Here is a 22,532-nt window from a genome sequence, read left to right on the forward strand (position 1 = left end):
AGACCACTTTCTCTCTGTTTTCACCACCTATACTTCCTCCTCTTACACACTGGTGTTGCATAAGATTGTGTTCTTGGCCTTCTTTTCTTTCTCTTTTCAATTGCTCTCTTCACCTGAGTAGATGTTTGTTCTAGAACACTCAAAATGGTGTTGGAACATTGGATTAGTCACTAGCATTAGTGACTCTTTTCTGTGTAGACACAGCTCCTTTCTTCTCAACACATCTTCCTCCTTACCACCCCCTAGACATCTCAAAACCCAACCCCCCAAAAAGTGTCCTTTTCTTGTTGACCTTTCCTCATTCTAATATCACTTCTTTCTTTGAATCCACCATGCATTTTAAACATTTTATTGCATGAAAGCCACCATTCCAATGTGCTCCGTCCTCATAACACATCTACTGACTGGATATGATTATCTCTACTTTGGAGTGGAGACCAGGCCTTGCTGAGGCCCAATGACCTGCCTTGTGTCACACGATTAGTGAGTGGTGGACCTGGGACTCTGAATGTAAGCCATACAGCTTTATTTTTGCCTTGTTGGGGCACCTGTCTTACTCTGCCTTCTATGCTTATTTTTGCAATTATTTAATTCCTTTGCATGCAAACTCTTGAGGAACTTTCTTATTTTTCCTTTCAGCTCCTGGCATCAGGCTTAGAATTTGGAATTTTGGAAGATAGTCTCAATTTCAAATATTTTATTGCACCATACACATAATTTGACCCAGTTTGGGGCTTGTAAAGTGTGGTCAGTGTATACAAATGCCTTGAGTATTGCAGGAAATCAATAAACAGCTATAAAATTGAATTGAATAATTTGGGCAAACAAGCCAGGCTTATTTCAGATTTAAGTGAAAGAGATAAAGAAAGAGAGAGAGTAAATGATCCTAATCCAAATATAATGCTTTATTAAAACAACAAGCATAAATTTCAAGTGGTTACTGATTACTAGCACCTGTGTGTGCTTTGCAAGACTGATGCAATACAGAGTAAGAAAGAACAGCTTTCTGCATCATTTCACTTCCAACGTCAGAACAGAGGGGGAAGAAACGTCTGACCATGGTTTAATTCCTCCATGACTGGTCTGTGACTATCTGTTCTTCCATAAAAGTGTTGCTCTTGTCCAATTTCACCTGCTTAATTTTCATCCAGGGTGAGTCTATCTGCCAGTCTGTAACAAAACAAAACAAAACAAAATAAAACAAAACAAAAATAGTATTTTTTATTTCAACACTTAAGTATGCTCTTTTCAACCTGCTTCTTAGGGTAAGTAGGCTTTCTTTCCTAGACATTTCTAGAAATTTAAAATTAGTGGTATGAATTTATTTCTTCACTCAACTTTAACACCAATTACCTGTTTTGGTCCTTTCCTGAGAGCATGTACCGAGGCCCCATGTCCTCATCAGTACCATTTCCCAAATCAATGGGTTGGATACCCAAAGGTTAATCTCATCAGAACAATGTGAATTCTTACTAATTGGAGACAGACCAGGGTATACTGTCTTTGTCATGACTTTTTCTCCTAGACCTTGGGCCTCTTTCACTTCAGAGTTCAGAGTTCAGCTTCTGCTCTTACATCTCAACATGGAGTTACTTTCTTCAAATACCAAACTACAAGTGACTGTTACTCTGGAAGGATGTCTGCCATTTATTTGTAAATAATTGTAGCGTTTTCTTCTTACCCTTCTACTCTACTGGCCTTTTACATTCCTATCATTCTACATCCCCCACTTTGAAGTAAGATCAGTTTTTGTCTTAATAGATGAACCAGAGAACAGTTCTCAGAAGGTCTGACAACGCAGCAATAGATAGATTAAATCGCACTACATGTTGTCATTCAGCAAAGCCGTTTACAGACAGAGCTATTTTGAAGCCATTAAAAAATGCTATCCATCTCGAACTTGCCATCTGCCTTCTGTTTCTGGACTCGTCTATTGCGTTAGCTAAGAGATTAGTCTCAGCAGCCAGCTTCCCTCTAGCTCTCCCGTGACACTCGGGGAGACTCTTATGGGAAGAAGGCAATTTATTTTAGCTGAACGACCACATGGCTAACTATACACGGCAATTATACAAAGCAAATGTATCAACTTCTGCCATAGGAGGCAGGAGTTCCCTTTCTGGTCATTAATAATGAACACTCTTCAGTAAGTAGGAAAACATTTACCAAATAAAATGGCCTATTATAGATGATCCCCCAGGCAGCTGAGAAACCTCATGGCCATTGAGGAAAGGGGAAGCCAAGAAGGCTGAGCTGCCTCACAACTGTGCTTGGTTATCCTGGAAGCAACTCCAAACCGGCAGAAGATGTGACCCATTGGCTCTTTGTGCAGAAATGTCTAGTCCGAAAAGAAGTGGTCTGGTCTTTCTATATTGCAATTCCATTGCTTCCTTTCCTGGCAGCTGCATAATTGGGAATGCCGTGAAATCAAAACAAGGAGCAAGTAAATTAGAGCCGGGAAGTGTCAAGTTGATCTACTGTAGCTTTGGGGGGCAGGAGTGCCGGGCAAATTCAGATTTCTCCCTGAGTCCCCTCTCACCACTTCACCCGCCATTTAAAACGCTTGTTCCTTGTACTTTTGGAGCTCTCTTGAGGCTCCTGTTTGCTCTACTGCTTGGGCTATGACTTGGTCCACAGTCACTTATTCAGCATACTCCTTTGCAGGCATTTTAATGAACAAAATCCCTGAAAAGGCGCTGACATTTTAATGCCTCCTATTGATACTTTATATTGAGGCAACAAGCTTTGTACTGCATTCAAAGCCTTTGCAAATCCAAATGCTCTGGGGTCTTAGCTACCTTGCTTGCACACGGGGTATAATTAAAAGAGACACGAAACATGTGCACTTACACCCCGCTCTCATATTGAAGACAGCTGACCATTGCCTAATTAATTTTCAACACCCTTATGAGGTAGGTGTGCATTGCCCTGGCTTCACAGATGGATGACTTCAGGCAGTGGAATGATAAAATCGAAAGCCTCAGGGCAAAGACTGTGCCTTTGATGAATTCTGCAAAGGGCCAAATGGTGATAGAGTAATGGTTTAAAAAAAAAACCACATTAATAATAGTGTGATGAAACCTGTGGCTTCTCAGCTGGTCCAAAATGTAACCTAGCTCAAGTGTTTTACCAAACTCCATTAAAAATTTACTCTACTCAATTATAGTTTTGTGAACTGAACGCGTGTATGCATCCCTTCTGGTAAACCACAAAGGATGCAGCAATAAGAACCAACTTGGCAACTATACACTGTTGTTGAACTTCAAAGCTCTTTAAAAACTTTTGAAATGTTATTAAAGTTTTTAAAAATGTAGTCATGAAACACATATTCATTGAGGTAATTATGTGCAAGGCACTGAACTGGGTGTTTAGTCTCTGTCCAATGGACTTACTGTCCAATGGGAAATAAGACATCGGCAATCACCTTACAGAGTGATCAATGCAAACTACGGTAAACAAAGCCTGTTATGGGAGTGGATTCCCATGAGGGGCACCTACTCCAGACTTAGGGAGTAGGAAAGGCTTCCAGAGAAATCATAACATACTGTACTTAAACTGATAGCTTGAAGCCTGGTAGAAGCCAACCAGAGGAAGGAATGGGACTTGGTAAATTGAGCCCATGGGCTGCCATTTTAAAACTGCAGAGTAGATAATGAAAATGCAACATTAGTAAGAGCTGTTCAGTTGGTTTAAGCCAAATATGTATTTTTTTAAAGATTTTATTCATTCATTTGAGAGAGACAGAGCACAAGTAGGGAGTGAGGAGAGGTAGAGGTAGAACCAGACTCCTCATGCAGGGCTTGATCCAAGGACCTTGATATTGTGACCTGAGCTGAAGGCAGACACTTAAGTGACTGAGCCACCCAGGCACTTCTAAGCCAAATATACCTTGTTAAAAGCAACCTTCTTGTCTCCATACACCTTTAGAAGTGAGGTCTCCTTCTGAAGCAGATGGTCCAAGCAAGTGATTTCAGAAATGCAACTGATGAGAACATGGGGCTTCTCTATATGGTCTCAGAAAAAAAGGAAGTATAAAAAGCAATTAGTGTTAAAACTGCAGGTAGAAATAAACTCATATCTCTAATTTTAAATCTCTAGGAACATCTAGAAAATATACCTTCCACAAGAAGCAGGTTTAGAAGAACATACCAGAATGGGGCAGATTTCCTTTAGAACCTAATGGGAAACTTAACTGATGATAAAGACAGGAGGGAAAAGAAGGAAAGAAGAAAAGAAAGAAGGAAAGAAAATGAAGACATGGCAATCCAGTTCATATGTGATGTGATTAATAAACCTGGTAAAAGAATTTGAGAAAAAAAATTCCAAAAGAATAAAACTGACTCTTAAAATGGATTTCATACTGGTTCATTATTCATTATTTCAACTATTCTCTTAGGTTATAAGAGCATAGTTCAAAGGTGCCTGGGTGGCTTAGTGGGTTAAGCGGCCAACTCTTGACCAGGTCACAATCTCAGGGTCCTGGGATCAAGCACCCCCCATCCCCCAGTGGGCTCCCAGCTCAGCCAGGAGTTTGCTTGATAATTTTCTCTCTCCCTTTCCCTCTGCCCCCCAACTCTCTCTCTCAAATAAATAAGTAAATTTTTAAAGAAAGAGATCATAGTTCATAGAAAACACTTAGTAGTAGCCATTCAACCAAAGCAAGCATTCTTTTATTTATTTATTTATTTACGATAGTCACAGAGAGAGAGATAGAGGCAGAGACATAGGCAGAGGGAGAAGCAGGCACCATGCACCGGGAGCCCGAAGTGGGACTCAATCCCGGGTCTCCAGGATCGCGCCCTGGGCCAAAGGCAGGCGCTAAACCGCTGCGCCACCCAGGGATCCCCAAAGCAAGCATTCTTTTTCTTTATTTCAAATAAGCAATGTCAGGCACAAGGAAAAAGGACATTTTTAATATTCAAGTGACTTCTGGGGAAACCTGGCAAATCAGACACAGGGTTACAATACCTCCCTCATCTTGAACTTAATGAAACGGAATGGATAGTAGATAAATAAACCCAATAAATGATACAGGAGCATTGTTTTAACTTTGGAAAGTGTCTAGAAATGGAAGACTCTGGATATTGATGTCTGCCTCGATATAAAGTCCCTCCAGAAAGAATTCTGTGGAGGTGATACACAGACATAATTCAAAAAATCTCATTAATTTTGCCCACTTCCCTCCTATTTGGGGAATGGGATATGGCACCCAGGGGTGAAAATGAAGCACATCTTTTCCAGGGAGAAGTTCTTCCTTGACACCCTGCATAACTAGTACTTAGCTATGAAGGAAGAAACCACTATCGCCCCTCATTTTCTTTTTCTCTGACTAGCAGGAAGGCGGGACAAATTCTGTAAAAAAAAAAAAAAATCACCAGGAGTTATATTTTTCTAAGAGCAAATAGGGCCTTGACTGCACAGGAAGAGAAAAGAAGTAAAACAAAAGCCCCTGAGGATGATGATGAGCCCAGGGAAGCTTCATAGGAAGCCCTGAGGATGGAAAAGGGTACACCACACCCAAATCCCTTACTTTATTTTATTGCACTCAAGCTGGGACTAAGGAGCCCTTCACTACTGGGGAGAGGCATGGAAGCCAGGAGAGTTTTTAAAAACTAGAGCAGAGTGTCTCCAACAGAAGCAATGACTTGGTGTCTAAGCTTGAATTGGGGTAATACTCCAGAATTTCAGGGCATCTCTCAGGCGAGCAAGACACACTAGAACTTTTAACAGAATTTTAGGGAAGAGGACTGAACCAGGGATTACATTCCCCAGCTGTAATTAAACACAATCCCGGATTTATTCTTTCCTCTTGCTCCAGCAAAAGAAAAAGAAAGTAGAACATAGGCTGTCAGCACAAAAACAGGAGAAAGAAATGGGGAAGAAGTCAGAGAACAGTATATAATACTTGGGTAGAGCTGTCCCTATCAAATAAGTATAAAGTGAAAGGAAATGCCTCTACAATTATGTAGTGATACTACAGCAAGAAAGGGAAGAAGTTATGAAAGACAAATGAAGACATCATTTTCAAGGAAGACAATAGAGCAGGAATGCTCTCTGTTACCTGTCCTCTACACTCTCAAAGTGCTGAAAGAGGATAGGAAATCTATAAAACCAAAGTTCCAAGCTAGATCTGGAACTTTCTTGGTTTAGAGTGAAACATTCTTTTTAATAGTCACATAGTGTCCCATCATCCCTATTGATGCATATTGATGTATGCCCATGTTTTTTTGTTGTTATTTGATGACTACGTTACAATTTAAAGCCTTCTATATGATACTGGCATTTCAAAAAAAATTTATTTATTTATTTGGCAGAGAGAAAGAGACAGAGCACAAGTGAGGACAGAGGCAGGCAGAGGGAGAAGGAGAAGCAGGATCCTCGCAGAGCAGAGAGCCCGACATGGGGCTCGATATTGGTAATCAATCTCACTAATAATAAAGAATGCAAATTACAACAACCAGTATCCATTCTGCTTCTGGAAAGCTGAAGTAAAAGTGCTTTCCCTGTACTTCCTGCTAAGAACAGATAGGAATCCTGGACATTATCTATAAAACAATATAAGAGGACTCTGAAACATGGAGAGAATGCAGAGTAGCTAGAGGCCCCAGAACCCAAAGAACAAGGGGGCAGTGAGCTCTCTGGGTTTTCTCTTTGCCTCATACATCCCAGACTGCATGCTGGGGGAGTGGGCAACGAGGACATCTCACTAGGCCTAGACAAGCAAAGCCCTAGAAGAACCTGCTTGCTCTAATCAGACCAGGAAAGGGCAGTCTATTAGGATAGAACACTTTTAGACGATAATGCTCTCTACCCCAGACAGATCCCATGGAAAAAGATAGTTCCCGCCCCACATTGCCAGCAAAGTCTGACTAGGGAGCTCAAACTTCCACTCTCAATGAGCTCCAGTGGACACCCCCTGTACCCCACAGCCCCTCCTCACCATGGGGGTGGTGTCACAGAAGTCCAAGTGAGGAATTGGGACTTTCTTCCCCACCTGGTGGTGATGAGCCCCCCTGTCCCCATCACTGGGGCACTACTCTACCCTCATATAAGAATTCATATCTAGAATATATAAAGAATACATGACCTTAACTGTAAAAAAAAAACAACCTAATTCAACTAGAAAATGGGCAAATGACATGAAAAGACACTTCATCAAAGTCAAAATATGGATGGCGGACAAGCACACATTTAATATCCCTAACCTTTAGGGAAATGAAAATTAAGCCCACAAAGCAATAACACTGCACACCAGGTAGAAAAGCTAAATAAAACTTAATGACAACACCAAAAGGTGGCAAGAATGTGGAGAAACTGGATCTGTCATACATTTTTGGAGGGAATGTAAAGCGGTACAACCACTCTGGAAAATAGTGTGGTGGTTTCTTAAAAAACAACAACAACAACTAACCCTTACCATAAGATCCAGCAATGGCCTCTTGGCATTAATGCCAGAGAAGTGAAAACTTGTGTCCACACAAAGAGCTGTATGTAATGTTTACAGCAGCTTTATTTGTGATAGTCTCAAACTGGAAGTGACTGAAAGGTCTCAAGGCAGATAAATGATTAAACAAACCTTGGTAAATCTACACCATGTGATACTCCTCAGCAATAAAAAGCAACAATTATTGATAAACGCAACAACCTGGATGGATTTCAAGGGTATTCTGCTGAGTAAAAAAGGCCAATATCAAAAGGTTATATACTGCATGATTACATTTATATAACATTTTCAAAATAACACATAATTAGAGAATAGAGAACAGAGTACTAGTGTTCAGGAGCTAGGGATGGTGGAGGGGGCAGGTGTGTGACTCTAAGGGGCAAATGAGGGAGATCTTTGTGGTGATGGCATAGTTCTGTATCTTGGCTGCGGTATGGTGCATGAATCTATGCACGTGGTAAAATGACATAGACCATGCACACTTTATACCAATGTCAATTTTCTGATGTTGATAGGTACCATAGTTATAGAAGATTATAGCCTTTGGGGGAAACTGACTGAAGGGCACACAGACCTCACTGTACTATCTTTGCAACTTGCTGTGAATCTATAATTATTTTGAAATAAAAAGAGAAAAACTCCAACGAAGTATGATTTTTTTTAACCCATCAGATTGGAAAACACTTTAAAATTTGACAAAATTAACTGCTGGCAAAGTACTAGAGAACAGGTACAGTCATTCTGAAGGGTGACTGGGAGTGTCTATTAGAGCTACACTTAGACACTTTGCCAACAGATTTTAGGCAAAGTGTTTCATCTAAAGCAACACTCATGTGCAAAGGACATGGTGTTTCATCTAAAGCAACACCCATGTGCAAAGGAGAGAGACATGCAAGGATTCCCTGCTGCTTTCCTGGTAAGAGTGAAAAATTAGGACAGCCTAAATCCCTATCAAAAGTGGAATATTAAATAAATTTGGGCATATCCATATAATTAAAAATAGTAGTTTAAAGGAATTATGTTCATATGCAGCAATATGACAAGACCTTAAAAATATAATGTTGCTTTTAAAAAGCCTATTGAAAGGGCTCCTGGATGGCCCAGTGGGTTAAGTCTCTGATTCTTGATTTTGGCTCAGGTCATAATCTCAGGGTTGTGGGATGGAGCTGTGGGGCTCTGCACTGGGAATGGAGCCTGCTTAAGATTCTCTCCCTCTCCCTCTGCACCTCCTTCCCTCTCTCTCTAACAATTAATTAATTAATTAATTTAAAAAGCCAATTACAGAATGACACTTATGGGATAACACCATTTTGAAAGCAAATACATAAAAGAATACAGTATATTTTCTTTAGGCAAACATATGAATTAAAGATATCTAAGTCAAAGATATAAAATATCTCACACAAAATCCTAACTGTTCACATTTGGAGAAGAGAGGAACATAAGGAGAATATATTTATCAGGCATCACTTGGATAATTAAAATGATCCAAGAGTTATTTTTTTAAGTTTATTTTAGGTTTTGGTTGTACCAGCAGTTCACCTCCAAACAGTGACTATTGGATATGTTGATATTTTTCCTTTTGACTATTTTCTTGTACATATTTTAACTTGTTGTATAATGTGTGTGTGTGTGTATAATTTTGAATGCCACATTTTCAGAAACCTAACAAAAGCATTATTCCATCGTATAAACACTGCAAAGAAATTATAACAATACTTACTATTTATTGAGCATCTACTATGTGCAAAGTTAGCATCCTATGTGTGTTACATACATTACTCCTAAATGTCACCAAAATCTTATAAGTTGTTATTCTTTCCATTTTCTATGGATAAACTAAAGATTAAACTGGAGCTAGAAGAGTTTAAGCAATTTGCATAAGGTCATAAATTTGGCCTTACAGAGCAAAGAGCCTGTACTTAATATCCAAATGAGGTGCCTTCAAGCTCATGATAGGTCTTAAGTGATGCTAGCATTCTCGGTCCCCTGTAGATTGTTGGACATTAAAACTGGAACACTTCCTCAAAGCCAACTGTGCAAACAGCCATGATTCTCTGCCAGAGAATCATGGACAGATCTTGGACAGATCAAGGAGATAAACAGCCAGATTGCCTTTCCTCAGAAGAGAAAAGGGGAATGTCACAACAAACCTTTCCCTTGAGTGGCCAAACCTTGATAAATATCATTCTTCTTATGCACCTGTTTCACCACTGTTTACCTGAGGAGAGAATTGGAGGAAACTGTAGATGCCTCTTCACAACAGCTCATAAATATCTAAGAGAGAATATGGCATAGCCTTCATTGAGGAACAACCCTCAGAGATGTTTGATGACTAACAGTCTTGCATTGCTTTCCATTCTAGGTCTTTGCCTAACAAAGACACGGGCAACAAAAGGAATGACAATAACTAGTACTTACAGAGTACTTACATGTACATGTGTGCCAAGCAGTGTTCCAAGGAATATTAACAGGGACAGACGACACAAGAACATCATGCCTAGCACAGTATTGTAAGAAGCAAGAACTTGATCTCCAAATACAGGCATAATTTTTAAAAAATTGGTTAAGTTCTCATATTAGCACACAGGCTCCACTCAAAGCCCCACACAACTGTCATCCACTCACCTATGGTGGGGAAATGATGTGTGACTATAATGACATGATCCACCTGTGCTAAGAGGAGTCTGTGCTAAGTCTCCATCTGTGCAGACTCAGAGGCAGCTATGAAATTAATATTTATTGTTCCATTTAGGAATTGCATTCCTAAATTGGATGGCAATTCTGAATGATCTTTAACTGGACATAGATAAATCACAGATATGGAGGCAGGGTTAGTCCTGTGGGTTCATGTGAAGCTTCCACTACTGAGTGGGGGAAACTGTCCAATCTAATATTGTGCGTCTTATCTGTTGTGTTTATGGTTTAATTTCACACAAGTGCTGACTATTAGCAATACACACCTTGCCCTGAAGAAATAATTATACAAAAAGAGAGAGAACAAGCAAAAGTACTCATTCAGTCTCACCTGTCTTCTTGGAGGAAATAGGAATGTATCTTCTATCCCTTGAGAACAATCTTCTGAGAAACAAAAATTCTTGTTTCCAATAGTGGTTGAACCATAATTAACCCCATTTATACTTTGGAGATATTAAGTATCATATGTTTTCTCCATTTAACAAATGAGAGAATTAGTGGCTTGCCCTCTCTTACACAATCAAGAGTCAGCTCGGGATCCCTGGGTGGCGCAGCGGTTTGGCGCCTGCCTTTGGCTCAGGGCGCGATCCTGGAGACCCGGGATCGAATCCCACATCGGGCTCCCGGTGCATGGAGCCTGCTTCTCCCTCTGCCTATGTCTCTGCCCCTCTCTCTCTCTCTCTGTGACTATCATAAAATAAATTTAAAAAATTAAAAAAAAAATCAAGAGTCAGCTCTAGGAAGTCTTTGACCTCAAGACCAAACCCATTCAGCTAAAGTGGAAAGTTGAGCAATGATCTAGCTCACTTGGGTAAGTATATGGACAGCCAGTATAGGTCATTGGGACCAGAATTCCAATAGGACCAGAATTCCTTTAGAACCTCCACTCATAGATACCTCCCCAAATGCTCTAGAAGACTAATTCACACTCCAGAAGAGGATCCCACCCCCCATACCATCCAGTAAGCATAACAGAATTTCAGGGAAGGGGGGAAGGTTTGAAAATGCAAGTCAATTTCATGTAAAAGGAAAGAAGATATCTATTGATTTTATACATGAAGATAAGTAATCAAAATCAAAGTCTCTTTGAGGATGGCAGGACATGTTTTGTTCTTTCCATAAAGGGGGTGTTGGTTTAGAAATATTGCTCTAAAGTTTAAACTTTCAAGTCTAGATTGACGCTTGATGTGTAGGAAGCTCAGCGCTTAAGCATGCGTGCTTTGGAGTCTGGGTTTAAATCCTGGTTCAATTGTGTGATAAATTGTCCTAAACTTTCAAAACCTCCATTTCCTCACTTATAAAGTGAAAATGTAGTAATAAGGCATCTTGGGAATTAAATGGTATTTTATATGTTAAGTATGGAGAAAAGTGTTGTACATATAGGAAATGCTCAGTGATTATAGCCATTATTGTTAAACCATTATTATCAAACCTTGATTATTAAACTGTTCTTTGATTTCCTGTTTTGCCTTTGTTCTATTAAGTCTTTCTAGGAACCTCAAGTTCTTATCAAATGTTCAAGGCTATTCAAAATGCTTTTTCTCTAGTTTTAAGAAATATATAGGGATAGTGAAGTTATCAGACATATTTCTGGCGATACAATAATATACTTTGTGTTCTCTGCACCTCTCCCTATTTATAATGAATACATTCTTTAACCCCCTCCCCTGTTTTTCCTTTCACCCACCATGGCTCAGATGCTGTTAGTTGCCTACCAAATAACCACCCTACACCTTTGTTTAGCCATTGGTCATCTTCCCATTGCCATGTACCTCAGAGGAAATTGAACCTCATCCCCAGCTTTAGGAGATAGATCCTGGATAGTTTGAGCTAACCATGATAATTCCATTTCCCATGCTGAATCTCAGATAATGTGAGAAAAAAACCTGAGTCTCTTCATTAACCAACAGCCCAGAATGCTGTTGTTCATGGGAAGATATGTGTGAGCAGTACCACAGCAAACACAGACAGACCCCCCCTCAAAAAAAGCCACTTTTTTTAAACTTCTAATTTTTTCTTCCTCTACCTTCACCCTCCAGTTACTCTTTATTTTTTCTGTAGCTCAGTTCCATTGAATAAATACATAATTGTTTTCCATGAGGCAAAAATAAAATAAAATTAGAAAGACACATAACATGCTGAGAAGTCATTGGGACTGTCTACATTCTTTGCTTCTAAGAAAGCTAAATAGAAAGAGATGCCATTTCTTCCCCTTGTCATTGTCTTGCTCTTGCTTGAATGTGACACCTGGAACTGCTGTTGCCATCTTAAGGCCATGAAGACAGGCTAGATGAGGGCAAAGCATAACAGAAAGATGTTAAGAACCCAGGTCCTTTATGAAGTGCTCAGCCACTGATTGTACCAGCATGAAGCCATTACTACTATTGGATTTATTCTTAGTAAATTTCCTACTATTTAACCCATTTAGAGTTAGTGTTTTCTATCATTTGTATCCTTAAGTGTACTAACATCTGGCGTATAAAACCCATACTAGAAAGTCTTAAAATAAACTAGAAGTCAGAAGTGTCTCTCCTACGGTCTTAACATCACTCATGATTTCCTGCAATAACCTGTTCCACACACATGAACTCTAAAGTAATCCTACCGCTCTCCTTCCAAAATATGTCTAAATCCAGACACTTCTCTTTAGTTCTACTGCTGTCACTCCAGTCCAAGACATCATTGTTTCTCTCCTGTATTAGGGAATAGCCTTGTAGCTGAACCACCTGCTTCCATGCTTGCCCCCATTTCTATAATCTATTCTTTCAAAAATTGAGATAAAACTCCTATAACATAAAATTCACCATTTTAACCATTTTTAAGGTCTTCAATTCAGTGGTTTTTAGTACATTACCAATGTAGTGCAACCAATCACCACTATCTACTTCTAGAACATTAATATCACCATAAGAAACTCTATGCCTATTTAACAGTCACTCCCCGTTTACTTCTCTGCCCAGTGCCTGACAGGCTCTGATATGCTCTGTTCTTAGCACAGCACCTAGAGTGATGTTTTTCAAAGATAAGTCAGATCATGCCACTTTCCTGCTTAAAACTCACCAGTAACTCTGAATAATTTCATACCTTTAGCTTGACCTAGAAGACCATCCATGGCCTCCAGAACCTGGGGAGTTTCTCCAGTGACTTCTTATTCTACTCACTTGCCAGGTTCTGGGCACACAAAGCTCTCTACTTGTTTTTTGAACATACCAGGTGATTCTTAATTCAGGGCCTTTTTTCATTTGCTCCCATTCTTCAGATGTGCTTCCTCACTTTGCAGGTGGATTTCTTCTCATCATTCCCATAACACTTGGAATGTCCCCTTCTCAGGGAAGCCTGTCTCACCTCACTGCTCTTCAGCAGTCTTCCTAATCAGACTGATTACTATCTGAAATTGTGATGTTTATATCCATTTATTTGTAACTCACTGAAGTCCGTAGTTGATTAAAATTTCCTTAATTTTTGGAGTGGCTGGCTGACTTGGTCAGTAGAGCATGTGACTCTTGATCTTGGGGTCATGTGTTCAAGCCTCATGTTGGATACAGACAGTACCAAAAAAAAAAAAAAAAAAAAAGCAAATTGCCTTAGTTTTTGCCTAATGTTCTTTATCTCTTCTAGGACCCCATCCAGGATTTCACATTACATTTAGTTATCATGTGTCCTTAGGTTTCTTTTGGTTCTAACAGTTTCTCTGACTTTCTTTATTTTTGATGACCTTGACAGTTTTGAGGAGAACTGGTCAAGTGTTTTGTAGGATGCCCCTCTATTGGAATTTGTCTGATGTTTTCTTCAGGATTTGAGTGGGGCTGTGAGTTTCTCAAAGACACAGCCAGAGGTAAGGTGGCATTTTATTACTTCACATCAAGTGTTCACATTTATTTTTTATTAGCTGGTCACCTGTCTCTCCCACTGTTAGAATGTCAAGCTCCATGAAGGTAGAGACTATATTCTGCTCACAGTTTTATTCCTAGAACTTTGAATAACATGTAGCCCATAGTAAACCTCTTTAATTATTAGTTGATGGGATTAATGAATAAACTAGAAAAAAATGACCGATACACTGCCTACTGATTTTGCATGTGAAATGAAATATGGGTCAAGAAGATTCGTTGAGCATAGGTCAAAGGCACTAAAACCCTTTCAAATAATCTGGCATATCCATGAGATAAATCTAAACCCTCATGCGAATAAATAATTAACTTGAGGCCAATGGCACACTCAAAATCATTAATGAAAATTGATTTTCCTTCTCTGTAAGGCTGTTTCTCTTTGCTGTGCCACAATTCCCCTTTACAGAGCCAGCCAGCCACAGTTCATTGTGTTTTATTTCATTTCTACCCAGAGTCTTCTTTTTCTTGAATGATGCTAGCCTCCATGAATTAAAAAATATATATCTAGTTGACTTGCTTGGCCTATACATGAAGAGAGTATGGGTGATTTCATGTAGGTAAATTTTGAGAGGCAGAACAATGAGCTCATGCATGATGGGAAGCTTGGTTTGCCCGGGAGAAAATTCAGGAAGAGGATTACAGAGCCCCTGTAGTTGAATCAAGGGCTCGGCCAACTGACTTCATGGGTGTATGGGAGCAGGAGGAGGAGCCTGTTGGCAGCCAGCTAAATGCCTTTCCAGGAACATGGTGGAAACTGATTAAATATATATACCATCATATGAATTGATAGAGGGAACCTGGGGGATGTCTCCAGCCATTAGAATACCAATACCAGTGGGGGCTCCCTGGTGATCATGAAGGAAGCTTGTTTTCTGGCATGAGCTCTCAGAGAATAAAATACCTGAAAGGAAGAACTATTTGTATTCCATTCAGATTTCATTTAATCTTTTCTTTTGGAAGCCCCAATAAGCAAAGGCACATTTGTCAAGGCTTCAGAATGAATGGGAAAGCTTTTGTGCATTAAACTTGCAGATATCTAGAAGGACTTACTGGAAAGGCAGCCCTAGGCTGGGAGTAGGAAGACATCCACTCTAGCTGGCCAGGCAGTGGGGGTTCTTAGCTATTATCACCTCCATTGAGTCAATTTCCTGACTGTGCATAATCTCCCAATCAATTGATTTGAACATGAATTCTCTAGGTAATTAACAGCATTAGTTTTATTGGTCAGAATATTTATATTTCCTAGCATCCCTCAGAATATGTGACTTACAGATCAAATGCCATAGAGTTATAGAAATTTAGCACATTTCACTTAACTAATACTATTGTGACATATTTTGTGTTTCCTTGAATCTAAGATGCCATTGATGGTGGCTCTAGGGATTTAATGCACAGCACTTGGGGGGAGACAATCACAACAAGACATGCTCTAATTTCAGAAATGTTAACATGTAGGGAAATTTACAATACAGAGCTGAAATCTGGGATATTAAACAGCTTGTAGTGCTTCTCAGAGACCAGTCTGCAGAGCCCATACATCTCACTGGTAACCAGCATGCTTCTTAGGTGCTGGTGTCAATGCTTAATGTTCCAGATTTTCTAGGATTCCTCAAACTTAGCTGGTCTTGGAGGCTGCCTGGGAAACCCTCTTGGTCCATATCCCCTCTGGCTACTATTTTGCTTAAGATAGATAGTAATGGTGGTCTGCTAGCCCTCTCTCTTCCTAAACTCTTCTCCAGAAGGCACAGAATTCAATCTTACTGCCCCTGCTGGCCACTTTCTTCTTCTCACCTATCTGGTTTCTTGTCTTGACTGGCATCAGTGAATTCTCTAAGCTTCCCTCTGTCTATTCAGGCTTCAATCCCCATCATTCCCTATAATGCATCCTTTACTGTATTCCTAATATACTTCATTTTTACCCAACATAGGCATTCTTTCTCTCCTACAAGCAAAGAATAATTCTGGTTTTCCATGAATTGGAATGTCTTTGGAAGTTTTCCATGTCTGCTATAGCATTCTAAAGCACCACTAACACTACCACATCAATGACTAGCATTTATTGAGTACTTACTGTGTGCCAGACACTACATTTTATGTATACGACCTCATAATTCACTGTAGTTCTCTGAGGCAGATACCATTATTATCTTCTCTTCCAAACAAGAAAAATGAAGCATGGTGTGTAGGTCACTTGCCCACATTGATACAGCCAGAAAAGGATGAGCCAATACTCTCCTAGGTCTGCCTGGTTGCAACCTTATAACCAGAGCTCTACAAGACTTCTCCTTTTGCTAGAGGTCTACAGCTGTTGTACAAAAGCCCCCATGAGTGGGCTCCTTGGTTGGATGGACCGGTGAAGGAGTGAGAGAATTTGAAGATAAAGCCTACGTTCCCAGCTGGGATAACTGAGTAGACAGTGATATCTCTCATCCACGTTAGTAATTCAGGAAGAGGTTTGAGAAGAGTTTGGTATTTACCTTTTCCATTGTGAATCCTGTCAGTTTAAAGACTTTCAAAGTCCAACTCACAAACTGGCCCAACACTCTAGTCAATCATGCTCTTGACCTCTTTGTCCAGTGGCCTTTTTTTTTTTTTTTTGGTCCAGTGGCCTTTGCCAGGACTCCATTTCAGCTCTGTGCTCTCTGGGCTGTGCTTGTTCCTTGCATCCCTCAGAATTTCCTGATGTATGAAATCTCACATTTAAAGGAAATTTACTCCTCTGGGTCCTGCCAGCACCCTCACTCCAGCTACTCACATCACAAGTTCTTCTGTTTCACTAAGACCACCACAATTTCAGCCGATCTTTCTTCTCCACATCTGTCTTACTTCTTCTCTAAACCAGCTAAACCCCATAGATCATGATTCTTACTTACTTCTGCAGTCTCTTCTTTTGCCATGACCTTGTCTCTCTTTGTCTCATAATTCTGGGCAAAACGAGAAGAAGGAAAATGGCCACACTAGATGTACACAGATTGTTCTAGGATGGAGGGATTATGACACTTTCAGTTCTAAGGATTACACCAGTCTCTTTGGTCCCCATGACTCTGCACATACTGCTCCCTCTGCCTGAAGTAAAGATAGAGGTAGAGATAGAGATAATAGAAATAGAAATAGAAATAGAAATAGAAATAGAAATAGAAATAGAAATAAAAGGATACCAAGAAAGTTTTAGCACATGCCTAAATAATAATAAAAAAAGAAATAAAAGGATAAATTATCTAGTCTGTCCTTTCAACAACACTATAATCTGGGTATTATCATCCTTATTTTATATAAGAGAGATAGTTTTAGAAACTTAAAGCTCTTTTCTCTCTTAAGGTGACATAGTAATAAGGAGAGACTCAAGTCTCAAACTAGGCTTTCTAATTTCAATTTCTGTTTTCCTTTGATTCTATCTTATCATAGTGGGATTCATTAATCCCTACTTGTCCTCTAAGACTCCCTTATGGTACTTGTCAAGAGAAGACCTTGCTGACCACCTTTTCTAGGTGCAGGCTGGACTTGGTGCCCTCCCTGGGTTTCCTTAGCACCTGCTCATTCCTCAGGCTTAGCCCTTTCTGCACCACGTGGAATGACTAGACAGAGAGGTCAAGATCATATTAATTTGTGTCATTAAGGCCACCTTGAGCTTAGTACATGGTAGCCATTCAAACAATATTCGTTTCCCTTCCCCAAAGCCATGCAAAGCCCCCATGGGGCACTGAAACTCTGTTTTATCTTTTCAGGACCCTTTGAACTTCAAGAACCACACAAATGTTACTGTTCCCTTCAAGACCTTCAAAAGCTCCCAAGCCTATGCTTTTAGGAAGCCTTAAGTATTCGCCTTGAAAATTCTCATCAGTGTTATAAATTAAATGTGTGTGTTTCTGGCCAAGCTGCACTGCAAATGGAGGTTTTTACATCACACCTGAAAAACCTGTTAGCTGGGGAGGAAATGAATATCTCAGTTGTTCAGTGTTTGGCCCTAGTTTTTTAAAAAGCCCAGAAGTAAATTTTACTTGTATGAGCAAAGGCTTGATGATAGCAAAGGCTCCTGAGTAGATAGCAATTAAGCAAAAGAACTTTTTCCATGTATTTATTTCTTAAAAGAACTGGCCTGGCCAAAGCACTGCTCAGATGACTCATTGATCTTTGCCTTTGGCTCATGCCAGAGCCTTGCCTGCTGGGTTTTCTGAGTTTCTGGTGAAGCCTTCAGTGCGCCATGCAGGAAGTGAGGTCATGATTGTTTTGGCAGTTTGGGTGGCGTTTTGTCCCCTGGTAGCAGCTGAAGTTTATCAGTAGGTTTAGCCTTTGCACTTTGAGAAACCAACTATTATCTCACCCACAATTTAGAATAATAAAAAAGTCCATGGCAGCAAAACGTGCAGTAAGTAAAGATAAAGAACAAATGAGGGAGAATCTGGTGTTCCTGTTGACATCGGCCCCCAGAGCCTACATTCTATACTTGGTCTGATAGAGTCAGCAGGAAAGCTCCTCCTGCATTCTCTTTCTTTCTGGCATTAACTTCAAATGAAGAAATCTTTTAGAGGGCAGCTGGGAGTAGAGAAATAATGTGATAACTTTAGTGACTAATTTAGATTCAGTTGCTTCCTGAAGTGACCTGTCATAGAGACATTTAGGTTGAGGAAGACCAATAATCTTCATTCTGGAAGCTTGTCTCCTCCTTGGGAGCTGTAATCAAAGCAGCTAAAAGATTGAATAAGGCCTCTATAGTAGTTGCTGCAATGACCGGAAGACCCAGGGGACTGGAGGTCAGGGATCCTGCCTGGAGGCTTCCCAAACCTGGAGGGACACTACCTGGATTTCTGATTTGGTTCTAAGCCTCAGATTCTATAAACCTACGCATTGTAGCAGGATTCTCTTTGTAACATTTTGCCCTGAGGAATGTCCAAGACTAAAAAGCACGTAACTAAAAAATAAAAAAAGTCACATTGCAAATCTTACGTTAAATATCCAAAGCTATGGAAAAATAACATTTACAGTGTCATTCAAATTGTCTAACATAATAAACAATAAATGTTCAAAAAAATTGTCTAACATTGGTTAAATAGTTGAGTCACTACACTCTTATTTACTGGAAAACAAACACACGGATAAAATATGTTGAATACCTTGATAATTTACAATCATTCATCAAGTAAATGGGGACTTTTTATACAAATAACAGTGACTCTGGCTTGACTTCTTCTAGTGTCTTTGTTTAATTTTTAAAATCTGGAATATATTGTGGGACTTTGAGCATGTGGTTATAAACCCAAAGCATATATATGCATTTATATTTTAGGGGTCTAAAAGTTTTTGTTAAAAATTATGGAAAGATAATGTTGAAAGATAAAAGAAAAATTTCATACAAATTGTGGATCTTACAAGTTACCTTATTAACTTGATATTCTGTGAGCATGCTCACCCTCAAATCTCTTTTCCTTCTCTCTCCATTGTTCTGGCCTGGAAAAACTCAACCTGAGATGGACCCATCAAGCCACTGTTCAGGACTTCACCCTCATTCCCTCACCTATTAGGATGGAGAAAACACTCACCCAACCTTCACACTTTTCCACCCTCATCCTTCCCATCTCCCAGTACCATTGACCCAATGGACACTTCCTTCTTTTTTACTTCTTACCATCATTTAAAAATATACCTTAAAGTTTTTTGCTTCCTTGTTTCAATGAAAACTAGAGGGGTTCCCCCCCCTTTCAAGGGGCTATAAGAATACTTTTCACAGAAGCAGAACACAGTGATTTTACTGATGAATAAACCAATCAGAGAGCAGACACTCTTTCAAATTTTAAACAGAGCCCTTCTGACACTGTCTCAAATAGAAGGCCTATATTGTCACTGTAAATCTAGAGTCTTCAAATTGTGGTTCCTGAGGACTGAAAGAAACTCAGAGGGCAAGGTCAGCAGGCCCTATAACTCTTCGTGTCAGTCTGAGCATTGGCCATCAGCTGACTCCTCCTCATAATTTCTCAGAGGTTGAGACTTGAGGAGAGAAGTGGGTTCATTGCACTGGTGAATCACAGGATTTTAGAGAGAGATTTATAAATACCTATGTAGTTTCCACCAAGGTCTAAGTGGGTGGGGGTGGGGCAGGGGAATGCCCAGTCCCCGGGTGTCGACTGACAGGGAGCAGACATGATTCATGGGCCTACTCTCTTCACGAGGTAAGTTCAACAGCAACTCCACTTTTATAAATGCTCTTCCAGGAGGCTTTCTGTCTGCAAATGTCTGCATTAATTCGCAGAGTTACTTTTCTTCAGTGTCTTTTACAGCCATTGTAACTTCTAACTCTAGGAAAGAATGAGGGACTTGTCTTTGCCAGTAGCCCTGGAAGAAAAAGAACCAGCCCTCAAAAATGAGTTACTCACAATGTGAATTCATTGAGTAAATAAAGGCCGAATGATAATGGGAAGAGTTACTCATATACCGTAACAGACACTCACTGCCTTCTGGCCTCTTCATACCCACATTGCTCCTTCCTCTAAATGAGGTTAATGGGAATTAATACATATGTATTAGGCAAAGGAGATATCCTTGGGGATGTGAGCTAAATATCAGCACAGTGTTCTTCGCTAGGTGGACATCAAGGGTGCTTGGGAAGCACTGAGTAATGGTTGAAAGATAAATTACACATAGACTAGTCAATATTTTGCCAACTACTTATTTCTAAATAGAACATTTCTGAGACAAATGGTGACATCTAGAAATTCAAAAAGTTGCATTCTGTTTTGCTATTTTATGAGGCAATTTATCTCTACGTTGACTTTCTTTTTACTATTATTATTTTTATTATTTTTTTCCTCTATGTTGACTTTCACACAAATAGACAGCAGACACATTTTTTAAACTTACAAATAAAATACTTCAAAATTGTATCTGAAGAAATAGCATCATTGAGTAGGAGAATCAGCCATCAGACAAGGCAAAGCTTGATGAAGAATGGCCCTAAAAATGTGTGATATGCTTGGCCAACCTGTGCATTTCTATCCAATCTACTAAGAGCGAGTCTTTGAGCAGATCTTCTTGCATGCAAACTCTCTTATTCATATCCTAATGCTTTCTCAAGCCCATGCTATTAATTATTTATACAATACTCATATTATGAAATATATATCATGCATTATGAGCATTAGATAGTGCTTCTCTATGGCTTATATCACAGTACTCTATCAACCCACTATGTAAACGACCTCTCTCATACATAGGCTTGCATGATTACCCTGATAAATTGATCCTGTTCAGACCCTGTGTACATATTAGAGCAATGTTTTATCAGTATATAGATATATACACACACTCAATATTCACTGGTGTTAAAATAAATATTGTGACTTTGTGGTGAGGAAGGCCACATTGCATCAGATGGTCCTTATCAGCCATGCAGATAGGAATGCGCCAGCTTGTAGCTTGGTTGTCTTATTGTTTGGGGTGCTTCCCCTTTTCATCTAACCCAGAAAAGGGTTCTGTTCTTTGTCAGATCAGAATCCTGTGGAATGGCCTAAGTCTGTGCCTGAAATCTGTGTCAGAGAAATTTGAAAGCATATTGCCTCTTCAGTCTAATTTGATCAAAGTCTTTACTCTGTTGATTTGCATTTATTGACCACATATCCTGAGCACTGTGGGAGGTATTAAAGAGTAATAATCTTTTAAAGAATGTAAGCATGAATTGTTCAAGATTGAAATTGTTTTTAATAGCTTGTGATATTATTCACATATCATCCAATTCATCCATATAAGGTGTACAATTCAATGGCTTTTAGTGTATCCAGAATCGTGTAACCACCACAACCAACCTCAAAATCCATAATATAGACTTTGTACTGATGAGTAATCACACCCCATCCCACTCCTCCCAAATCTCCCAGGCCCCGGCAACAACTGATATACTTTCTGACTATGGATTTGTCTGAATCGGATATTTTAAACAAATAGAATCATTCAACATGTCTTCTTTATGACTAGTTCCCCCCACACACACACTGGGCATAATGTTTTCAAGGTTCAACCATGACGTAGTATGCATCAGTATTTCATTCCTTTTTGTTTTATTTCATTTTTAATTTTTTATTCCTTTTTACAATGGAAATAATATTCCATTATGTGGATATACCACACTTTATTTATCTGTGCCTCATTTGATAAATATTTGTATAGTTTCTGTGTTTCGCTATCATGAATAATGCTGCTATGAACATTTGTGTGCAAATTTTTGTATTCAGATATGGTTTCATTTGTCTTGGGTATATACCTAAAAGTGGAATTGCTGGGTCCTATGGAAATTCTATGTTTACTATCTTGAGGAATTGCCAGAATGCTTTCCAAAGTGACTGCACCATTTTTCATCACCATTAATACATAAGGATTTTAACCTCTCCATATCCTTATCAACACTTGTTATTATCTGTCTTTTTTATTAGAGCCATCCAAGTGGGAATGAAATGCTATCTTGTTGTGGTTTTGATTTAAATTTCCCTAATGTGCTCTTCTTGCATTGTATCTCTCCT

At 39.4% G+C, this 22,532-nt stretch overlaps 2 long non-coding RNA genes across 2 annotated transcripts in view; one reads left to right on the plus strand and one right to left on the minus strand.

Moving 5' to 3' along the window:
• Positions 1-884: 884 nt before the first annotated feature.
• Positions 885-22,532, minus strand: part of LOC140635059 (uncharacterized) — a 47,862-nt gene continuing 26,214 nt past the window's right edge. Inside the window, exons 2-3 of the long non-coding RNA XR_012032406.1 lie at positions 3,886-4,010; positions 885-1,170 (exon numbers count right to left, since the gene is read on the minus strand). This is a non-coding gene — a long non-coding RNA (uncharacterized lncRNA). The remainder of the gene's footprint in view (positions 1,171-3,885; positions 4,011-22,532) is intronic.
• LOC140635058 (uncharacterized) lies at positions 10,999-19,078 on the plus strand. The gene is made up of 3 exons (XR_012032404.1): positions 10,999-11,100; positions 13,862-13,973; positions 17,754-19,078. It is a non-coding gene; the product is annotated as an uncharacterized lncRNA (long non-coding RNA).

Source organism: Canis lupus, chromosome 6 (genome assembly GCF_048164855.1).
Source record: "Canis lupus baileyi chromosome 6, mCanLup2.hap1, whole genome shotgun sequence".
Lineage (NCBI taxonomy): Eukaryota > Metazoa > Chordata > Mammalia > Carnivora > Canidae > Canis > Canis lupus.